The following is an 11,345-nucleotide window of genomic DNA, read 5'->3' on the forward strand; positions in this document are numbered from 1 at the left end:
AACTGTATTTCCCTACATCCTATTTTTCCCCTTGTTTAATCCCACTCTCTCTCTTTTCACCCTGTCCATCCTCAAAAGTGTTTTGCTTCTGTCTTTTACCTACCCAAATCTGTCCTCCCTTTTATCACAGCCCATCCTCACCCCTTCTTTTATCTTTTTCTCCACCTACTTTCCTGTAGGGTAAGATAAACTTCTATATCTAACCGCATATGTATTCCCTCTTTGAGTCAATTCTGATGAGAGTAAGGTTCACTCATCCCCTGATCTCCCATCCTCCCCTCCACTAAGCTCTTTAATGCCTCTTTCATGTCAGATATTTTACCCCACTCTACCTCTCCCTTTCCCCTTCTCTCAATGTCCTCTTTCTCACCCCTCAATTTTATTTTTTTTTAGATAATCATCCCATTATATTCAACTCACACCTGTGGCCTCTATATATATACTCCTTCCAATTGCTCTAGTAATGAGAAAGTTTTGAGGAGATATAAGTATCATTTTCCTATGTAGGAATGCAAACAGTTTGACCTTATTAAAATCCTTATGATTTCTCTTTCCCATTTATATTTTAATGCTTCTCGAGTTTTTTATTTGAAAGTAAAAATTTCTCTTCGGCTCTGGTCTTTTCATCAGGAATCCTTGAAAGTCCTCTATTTCACTGAATGTCCATTTTCCCCTGAAGGATTATACTCAGTTTTGCTAGGTAGGTGATTCCTGGTTGTTATCCTAGCTCCTTTGCCTTTATGCCAAGCCCTCCAATCCTTCAATGTAGAAATTGGTAAATCTTGCGTTATTCTGACTGTGGCTCCATGATATCTGAATTATTTCTTTCTGGCTGCTTGCAATATTTCCTCCTTGACCTGGAAACTCTGGAATTTGGTTGTAATATTCGTGGGAGTTTTCATTTTGGGATCCCTTTCAGGAGGTAATCTGTGGATTCTTTCAACTTCTATTTACTCTCTGACTCTAGAATATAAGGGCAATTTTCTTTGATAATTTCTTGAAAGATGTTGTTTAGGCTCTTTTTTGATCATAGCTTTCAGGTAATCCAATAATTTTAAAATTATCTCTCCTGGATCTATTTTCCAGGTCAGCTGTTTTTCCCATGAAATATTTCACTTTGTCTTCTATTTTTCATTATTTTGATCTTGTATTATTTTTTCTTGATGTCTCAAAAAATCACTAGCTTCCACCTGCTCAATTCAAATTTTTAAGTTCTTTTCTTCAGTGAATTTTGTCCCTCTTTTTCCATTTGGCCCATTCTGCTTTTTTTCTTTTCCTCATTGGATTTCTGTACCTCTTTTTTTTTTTGCCTAATCTGTTTTTTAAGGTGTTTTGGTTTTGGGGGTTTTTTTTGGTGACGCAATCAAGGTTAAGTGACTGGCCCAAGGTCACACAGCTAGTAAGTGACACTTGAGGCCAGCTTTGAACTCAGGTTCTCCTGACTCCAAGGCCGTAGCTTTATCCACTGCACCACTTAGCTGCCCCAAGGTGTTATTTTCTCAATTTTTTTGTGCCTCCTTTACCATGCTGTTGATTCTTTTTTCAAGATTTTCTTGCATCACTCTCATTTCTCTTCCCAATTTTTCCTATACCTCTCTTACTTGATTTTTTAAAATCCTTTTTGAGCTCTTCCATGGCCTGGTACCAATTCATATTTTTCTTCAAGGCTTTGCACATAGTAGAGTTTTAATTTTGTTGTTTTCTGAGTGTATATTTCGATCTTTACGACAGTGACTTTCTATAGTCAGAATTTTTCTGTTGTTTTCTCATTTTTCCAGCTTAGTTCTTGACTTTTAACTCTATGCTAAAGTGGGGTTCTGCTTCTGGAGTGAAGGACACACTTTCCCAAATTCAGGGTTTTTGTGCAGCTGTTTTGAGCTAGTTCTGGGGGTCTGTAAGCTTTCAGTTCCTCTACAGTTGTATGATCTAAGGAGAAGTATGGTTACTACTCTCCTGGCCTGTGCTCTGGTCTGTGAGTGACCACAAGCACTCTTTTCTACCCTGGAACTGTGATCAGGGTCCCTGCTGCCTTGCAGCATCAAGTTCTAGTATACTAATGCTCCTCTTTGCCCTGAGACTGCTACCCAGGACAGCAACCTGGATCTGAGTATGTGCAATGCAACAGCCCTACAAGATTCCTGCCCTCGTGCCAGCAAAGGGACCCCTGTAATCTCCTTCTGACCAGCTGTCTGTCTCCCTTTCCATCTATGGACTGAGAGCTTCGGAATTAGCCAAGGCCACTGCTGATTCAGTCACTCCCAGGGTCTACTGCAGATTGGCTGGGGCTGGGGTTGTGCTGGCATGGCCTGCACTGGATGCCCTCCACTCTCACCCCAGTGCAACAGATCTTTCCTGCCAACCTCCTAATTTGTCTTAGTCTGGAAAATTGTTTTACCCCATCTTTTTATGGGTTCTGCTGCTCCAGAATTTGTTTTGAGGCAATATTTCAAAAGTATTTGGAGGGAATTTGGGAGAGCTAAGGCAAGTCCCTGCCTCTTCTCTGCCATCTTGGCTCTGCCCCCCAAGAAAGACTTGCTTTTGGTTTTGTTTTTATTTGTTTGTTTTTAAAGGTATTATGTAGGCTGTAGCTCAAAAGAAGAACCCTGTCAATCCACAAACTAATGTCTCCCAAGGGTGAACCACTCAAAACAAATGTTAAAATGCAAATGCAAAACTGCTTTTGACTAATACTAAGCAGAACAAAACTATGAATCTACAACAGGTATTTGTAAGATATTAAGAAGTTGGTCTTTCAAATCCAGTAGGATCTGGACTATTTCCTGCTTAGGTCCAGGTCTGTTTATTCTATTTAACTTAAATTAGAGCTAATGGTTTTATTTAGTCTTGAAGCCCTAAATATATGATTTTCTTACTTTGAAGGAGCCATCTGGGTTCTGAATATAGGTTGCAATGCTATCATGCAAATATAAAAATTATACAGGCATTATGAGAAAATGTAAAGTAAAACTTCAAGCAATTTAATAACTTTATATTGTACTTCAAAAAGGGAAATAAAATCAATTTCATTTTCCTGTTTTCAATGTAAACTCTACTGCTATACTGCTTTATACGCTCTTAAACAATTCTGGTTAATGGTTAGGACAAGCTTTTAAACTTTACCACAATAGGATGAAGATTTGTGATGATGCTCTTTTTCTCCCTAATTACTAGCTTCCCAGAGAAGAATAACAAAAGCTGACTTCATGTAACATTACACACCACGTAAGTGTTTTCAGCATACAGACTGATGAAAAAAATTTTCAATTCACTTTTGTTTCAAAACACAATCTTAACATCCTCCTGGCTATTTCCAAATTTTTTCAAGAACCTACCAAAAAATATCCAAAAAATATTTATTGTACCTGAAAAATTACTTGATGCAGCCTTGGTTCCATTTGTTTCAGCTATGACACGTCTGAATTGTTCTAAGATGGCATTTAGTTCGGAAGAACGTTGCAAGATTCTATGTTCAGCTATACGGAGACGTTGTTTCAAGGCATGAAATTCTGGCTGATACGCAATCAATTTTTCTAGAAAGAAAAAAATTTCTAATTATTTCCTTTTAAAAGCAAAAAAAAAAAAATCAAACACTATAGCCAAACAGGGAGATTATAGAACCCAAATAATCGTGGTTTCATTATTTAAGAAATTTTACAAGTTCATTGGTGCCCAGTTGAAAGACAGAACCATACAAATACACTCTTCTTTTTGACATTAAAGCTATTTACAGTCTGACTGTCACAAATATATTTATTGTAACTGAGGAAACAAAGGTTGAGCTATGTGACTTATTTTCAAGGCGTAAGAGGTTAAGTCACTTACCCCTGTTTGCCTCAGTTTCCTCATCTCTAAAATGAGCTGGAGAAACTGAAACAAATGAACAACAATATATGGTGCTGAGAAATACATTATTTTTGTTGTTCAGTCGTATCCAACTCTTCATGACTCCATTTGGGGTTTACTCAACAAAGATGCTGGTGGTTTGCCATTTCCTTCTCCAGTTCATTTTACAGATGAGGAAACTGAGGCAACAGGGGCAAGTGACTTGCCTGGGGTCACACAGTAAGTAAGCATCTGAGGCTGCATGTGAACTCAGAAAAGATGAGTCTTCCAGACTCCAGGTCCAGTACTATATTCATCGCACCACCTAGCTGATGGTTTCCCTGGCTCTGCTTACTTCACTCTGATTTAATTCATGTAGATCTTTTCATAATTTTCTGAATTTGACATATTCATCACCTTGAAGGACAGCAATATTCCAATACATGCATATGCCACAATTTCTTTAGTCATTCCCTAATAGACAGGCATCTACTTTGTTTACAAGTGTTTGCTACCACAAAAGTGCTGCTATTAATATTTCTGTGTATATAAGGACTTTGTTCTTATTAATAATCACCTTGGGATATAAATCTAGTAGTAGAATCTCTGACAGAGAACATGGACATTTTAGTCACTTCATTTTCAAAATTTCAAACTGCCAACCAAAATGGTTAAACTGATTTACAGCTCCCTCAACAACGCATTAGGTGTGTCTATCTTCCCACAACTCCTCCAACACTGACTACTGCTATCTTTTGTCATCTTTGGCAATTTCCTGACTCTACAGACCTGATGGCTTGCGGCAGCAGAACACTGCATATACTGACACAATTGATTGCTATATCAGTTGTGTTTGCTGATCTATTTCTTTCTCTTTCTTTTTTAGTCTTTGTTACAATGGATGGTTCTCTGGGGAAAGAAGAGGAGAGGTACATATTCAGAAATAAAAGCAATGTAAAAACAAGAGCTAGCAATAAAAATTTAACATTTTTTAAAATAAAAATTAATGTTGCCAAACTAATTTCCATATTTAGTGTCTCTGCACTAGAGATATGTCTGTCAGTATAACATAATCCTCTTGACCTTAGCTTCTGCTACAGTATCTTAGACCATAAGTCCTACTTTTCCTTTCCTTGAAATTTTTGAAATCCACTCTTCCAAAATACAAGGTATGTATAACTGTGTCCAGTTTTACCTTCATTGTCCTTATTGTCACATATTCTAGAATGAAGTAATCTCTTCCTGCAAAGGAATTTCCAGTTCATCAATGAATTTTTCTTGGTAGAAATCAGGTCCTGGAATAATAAGTTTCCCTTATTGCTTCCTCTACTCTCTTATAAACAAAGTTAAATAAAAAATTTTACTTAACTTACTTAACTTACTTAATGTTACTTAAAGTTAAAATTTCTCAGTTGTTCAATTTCTCAATTAGATGTGTGGAAAATTAACAATCCTTTTCACCAATATAGTATACTACCTCAGCACCAGATTAGTGGTTTGTTTCTAGAACTCAGTACTCTTTAACTCTTTCTTTCTGGCTGACAAACACAGAACACCCACACAATATTACCTCTGCTCCTTCCTGCTTTCTCATCAAAATGCGTTCCACTAATGCTTCCTCTTTATCTAGATTATGGCTTTCCATAGAGAAGCCTATATTTTAAACTGAGGCCATCCTTAAAATTGGTACCTCCCTCTAGAGGTAGGTAACTGGTACGGTGGATAAAGCACTGGGCCTGGAATCAGGAAGACCCAAGTTCCAATCCTGTCTCAGACACTTGCTGGCTGTTATGACCCCAAGCAAGTCATTCAACCTATCTTCCTCAGTTTCTTCAACTGTCAAACAGTGATAAATAACAGCACCTACTTCCCAGGGTTGTTGTACAGATCAAATGAAATATTTGCAAAGTGCTTGGCACAGTGCCTGGAACATAGTAGGTACTTAATAAATGTTTATTCTCTTTTCCTTATTCTCTAACCTCACACTTCACATCACCTCAGCATCACCCCTTGTCCTCTACTCTTTCTGCCTCACAGAATGAGGCAGCTCTTCTTGCCAATACCAAGTCCTCCATGTTTATCCTTGATTCTCTTCTGAGCTACCTTTCCTATAACCTTTTTCCCTTCACATAGCCAAATTCCTAGGAAAAGGTTTCCAAACTCGGTTGTCTCCACTTCCTAATCCCACTCACTTCTCAATCCCTTGCAGTCAGGTTTTTACCCAAACCACTTCACTGAAGCTTCTCTGTCCAAGGTCAATGATGTTTTCATTACTAAATCCAATGGCCTTTTCTTAGTTCTCATTGTTTTCTTCTCTTGGTTTTCATGTGGTTTTGTTGGGTTTTGTTTGTTTGTTTTTTACTTCTTTGCACCATTTAATGCACCACCGCCTTCTAGATACTCTCTCTTCCATGGGTTTCTGTGTCACTATTTTTCTCCTGGTTTCCTTGCTACCTTGGACTGATCGATCTGGTTCTCTTTTACAGAATCATCATTCAAGTCCCACATTCATTCATGGCTGTACACAAAGGCTCTGTTCCAAGCCCTTCCTTTTCTCTTTCTTTTTCTTGGGGTCCCATTAGCTTCCACTTATTTCAATTATAATCTTTGTGCAGATGACCCTCAAATTAACATATTCAGTCCTCATCTTTCCTTTGAGCCTCAGTCCCACAGGTTTCTCAAACTCAACACATTCCAAAGAGAACTCATTATCTATCCTCCTAAGCCTTGCCTTCTTCCTGATTTCCACATTTCCCAGCACTTTTCTCTCTTACTGGACTTGTGTTTTCATCAGTTAAAGGACCTGCTGAAGAAGAACTCCCTCTACCAATGCAGAACAGCATCTGAGCTGCAACTTAAGTCTTAGGGAATTGCCTGGGGGAATGAGAGGTGAAAACAATTTGCCCAGGGACAGAAAGCCAGTAAGTATTAGAGGCAGACTTGAACCTAGGTCTTCCTGACTCAGAAGTCAGCTCTTTATCCATTATGGTCCACTGGTTCTCAAGATCACCATTCTTCTAGCCACCCAGGTTAGAAACCTCAAAGTCAGTCTCAAATTTTTACTCTCACTCACTCTAGTAGGCAATCAGTTGCTAAATCTTATTAATTTCAACCACCACAACATATTCACTTCCATTCACAACCACTCCTCTTATTCAAGCTCCCATTACCTTTCACTTGTCTATTGGAATAGCCTCCTAATTGATCTTCTTGAATCCAGTCTTTCTCCCTCTTCTGGAACACACCCTCTATGCAACTAAATATTCCTAATATTTTAAGAAAGACACTTTAGAAATATTACTTCTGTCCAGCTAAGTATTTGGAATAATATTCAGAATAATAAATATGAGAAATATTTAGCTGGACAGAGATAATATTCCTAAAGAGCACGTCTGATAATGTCACTCCTCTACTCAAGAAACTTCAGGAACTTCCCATTGCCTTTAGAATAAAATACAAACTCTTCTTTTGACATTAAAGCTATTCATAGTCTGACTGTCACAAACAGATTTATAAGAGGAAACAGAGTTTGAGCTACGTGACTTATTAGCAAGGTATGCAGGTAGTGCAACAAATCAGGTCCAGGACTCCTCAGAAGGCACAAGGACCTTGAAGATAGATTCTGCACAGATTTTTACATAGTAAAAGAAAACAATAAATAGGATACAAAACAGGATGCAAGATTAGGTAATCAGATTCCTTACTGGAGGAGAGATTTGGTCTTTTCCAAGCTGGGAGGGGGAGAGCGAGCAAGTGGAATTCAGGTGATTTACATGAAAACAACAAAATGGAATCACTGTTCACAAAAGGAGGTCAGTTTGATTCTCACAGTTTCTTCCTTTGATCTTGCCTCTTACCCCCACGGACTACTATCTATAAATCAAACTTATAAAGTTTTTTATATGAAGTTTTATATGTTCATTATCAGGATTATATACCAAGAAAAGCTCACTAAGAAGCATCGTTTCACATAGCTTAGTACAACAGTTAATACAAAGCCTAAGAACAATAATGACGCATAAATCAAAAACAGCCGGTTTACCTAAGGTAGCTAATATGCTATTTCCCTGTAACTAAGTACATCAAGAGGAAGAATCTCACCAAGGGTCGTTTGGTTTAGGTAACTGTGTTTCTGCTATAACCTGTTGGATTTTATGAAGATTTATCACAATTTCTCCTGATCAGTTAATATAGAAACAACCAGACTTATCCATCATAGCACAGGGCCCTCTCCTGTGAAGCCATAATAAGGTGTAGGATCATACGAATTTTTTATGTAAAATTTTGTACGTAAGTCCATTTGTTCTAAAGAATCTACTTTGATTTTCTACTTTGATTTGGAAGGAAGAGACTGAGTCCTGGCCTCAATTTCAAATGAGTGGTTTCTATGAGCCTATTCTAGTGCTGCAACCCCTACAAGGGGAAATAGGGACCAGAGGATCTTCATCACTAGCCCATATTCTTTCATAGGGTTTTGGATTATATTTTCATCTCCACTAGTTAGGGTCTCTCACCAAGCACCCAAGTTTCTGGTAGTTTTCTTTTCCACTAGTCCTATGGTATGATTAAAGACTGATACCGGCAAGGCTAAATAGATGATTCCACATGTACCAAACCAATTCCGTGGAAGAGAGGAATACTGGCACAACCAAACAACTGTCCAAGGGCTACTAGTCCCCAAGGAACTTCTGAAGGGGAATACTTAATTCCCTCAAAGGTTCAACTATTCTTATAGTATAAATTTGTCCTGAAGGTTGTATCATACTTGGTCCAGCTAGAGGTTTGTAAGTAGGGTTGGTCAAAGAAATACATTGTGGTTTCTTGTCTCTAATCTCATTAAAGAAGTAGGTTTTAGCACAAATAAAAGTGTCTTCTTTGGCAATATCAGAAAAAAACAAAAGTCAATCTACACATTTTCAAATTTCCTAAATCTACAGTATAATTATGACCTTGCTTCTTGGTGATATAGAAATGAAAACTCAGAAGGGTTTGACTACAAGCAATACAGTCCTAAATTTGATGGCATCAAGGGTCCCATTAAATTTGAAATGGCCCCTCTAATGGACAGACAGACATACTCAGTGAGAGAAACTCCAAGTAAAGAGTAGTTTGCCTTCTGCAGTCACCCAGACCCCAGATACCTGCTTGGCATAAAAACGCTGTTTCAACTTGGCAATTTCAGAATCAATGTAAGATAGAGAGAAGTCAACATCAACAGAAGCAGAAGGATGAAACATATGCACAGGGCCCTCAAGGGCAGCAAGTTTTGGAGAGCACCAGCAAGATTGTCCCTTCTTAAAACAGTTAGTATCATTAGTGTGGGCAGGACATTGGACAATAGCCAGAGCACTAGGAAGCTGTACGGCAGATAGAATTTTGTGCATTTGCAATGACAATCCCAGAAGAAGTCAAGAAACTCCTCTGAATCATAGCACCCCAGTGGCATGACAAACTTTTAAGGCACAATGGGAATTGGTGTAGATGGTTTCACTTTGTTCACAGGAAGATACCAAGCTTAGGTAAATGCAACTATTTCAGCAGCTTGAGGTTAGAGGTGACACCTATGTACCAGAAGCTATCTTTCATAAAGAAGGAACTATCAGTATATAAGATATGGACAGGGTTCTGCAAGAGGGTATCAGAAAGGTCAGAGTCTATCGGTCATATCTACCAAAGAGGAACAGTCATGGATAGGGTCCTCTGAGGCATGTATGTTGGGGAGTGGTGGCCAGGTTGAGAATTGAACATTTTCTCTGCCCAATAAGGTCAAATTTATAAGAATAAGTCATTCCCCAATTGATAAATTGTCAAAGGATATGAACAGATAGTTTTCAGACAAAATTAAAGCTATCTATAGTCATATGAAAGAATCCTCTAAATCACTATTGATTAGAGAAATGCAAATTAAAACAACTCTGAGGTATCACATCACACCTATCAGACTGGCTAATATGACAAAAAAGGAAAATGATAAATGTTGGAGAAGATGTGGGAAAACTGGAATACTAATGCATTGTTGGTAGAGTTGTGAACTCATCCAACCATTCTGGAGAACAATTTGGAACTATGACCAAAGAACTAAAAAACTGTGCATACCCTTTGATCCAGCAATACCACTACTAGCTCTGTATCCCAAAGAAATAATAAAAAAGGGAAAAGGACCCACATGTACAAAAATATTTATAGTAGCTCTTTTAGTGGTGGCAAAGAATTGAAAATTGTGAGGATGCCCATCAATTGGGGAATGGCTGAACAAGTTGTGGCACATGAATGTAATGGAGTACTGTTGTGCTATAAGAAATGATGAGCAAAAAAAAAAAGAAATGATGAGCAGGTGGATTTCAGAAAAATCGGGAAAGACCTACATGAACGGATGCAAAGTGAAGTGAACAGAACCAGGAGAACACTGTACACAATAACAGTCACATTGTGTGATGACTGACTTTGATAGACTTGGCTCTTCTCAGCAATACAATGATCTAAGACAATTCCAAATGACCCACAGCAGAAAATGCTATCCATACCCAGAGAAAAGAACCATGGAGTCTCAATGCAGATTGAAACATAATATTTTCACTTTTTTTGCTTTTTTCTTTCTCATGGTTTTTCCTTTTTGTTCTGATTCTTCCTTCACAACATGACTAATGTCGAAACATGTTTAATATGATTGTACATGCATAACCTGTATCAGATTGTATGCTGTCTTGGAGAGAGAGGGAGGGAAAAAAATCTGGAACTCAAAATTTTCTAAAAGTGAATGTTAAAAACTAAAAAAAAAAAAAAAATCTACGTTCTCTTGTCCAATATCATCTTAAGCACTAATTAACTTCATTTACCTCCCTTTCCCTTCTTCCAAAGTCCTACACTCAACTGATGGCAGTAGTAAATATTTCTTGTGCTTCTATGGACTTTGGTTTCCTGACTAGAACTTAGTGCCTCCTCAGTTCCCTCGAATGGAACAACCATTAGAAGTGAATCACCAGAAATGAGTAGTGTTTTAGATCTCAAAAGTAACAGGCAGTTTTCAACATCTATTACCATCTCTCTCCCTCATCCCTTCTCAAAAGGCCAATCACCATGACTTATCTTTCTCCTTTGTCCAGTACTAGACATCCTCTCCCCTGGGGTACCTATGTATCTTCATCCATTCTTCAACAGAATATAGGAAGCTACTTCTTCAGAGGGTCCCAGCTGCACTGGTAGTCTATGGAAAAAACTTTGAATCTATTATGTAGTTCCAATGACTTAGTAGTCCTTTTCCTGTTCTCTTTCTTCTCCAAGGGACATGTTTCTACCCCAGTACTTCCTGACAAAGGTCTGAATTTTTCTTTGCCTTCTCTGACTCTTCTCAAAGTATTTTTCTTCCCATTTTTTCCAAGGAGTACTTCATTCTCCCTGATAAGTTGGAGAGTATTAGGGTGTTCCTCCAACCTTTTCCTCATATCTGATAGGAACCTGTACTTTGTACATCCACAGCTGTCAAACTGGAATAAACATTAACAGTGAAATCTCCACAAGTCACT

The 11,345-nt window shown here is 38.0% G+C and overlaps 1 protein-coding gene across 1 annotated transcript in view; it reads right to left on the reverse strand.

Moving 5' to 3' along the window:
• The window catches only part of MGAT4A (alpha-1,3-mannosyl-glycoprotein 4-beta-N-acetylglucosaminyltransferase A), a 76,837-nt gene extending 73,391 nt beyond the window's left edge, over window positions 1–3,446 (reverse strand). The window contains exon 1 of the mRNA XM_027856635.1: window positions 3,363–3,446. The gene's annotated coding sequence lies outside the window, so the exon portion shown is untranslated. The remainder of the gene's footprint in view (window positions 1–3,362) is intronic.
• Window positions 3,447–11,345: the final 7,899 nt, after the last annotated feature.

This window comes from Vombatus ursinus, unplaced genomic scaffold (assembly GCF_900497805.2).
Source record: "Vombatus ursinus unplaced genomic scaffold, bare-nosed wombat genome assembly UNPS02011591.1, whole genome shotgun sequence".
Taxonomy (NCBI): Eukaryota; Metazoa; Chordata; class Mammalia; order Diprotodontia; family Vombatidae; genus Vombatus; species Vombatus ursinus.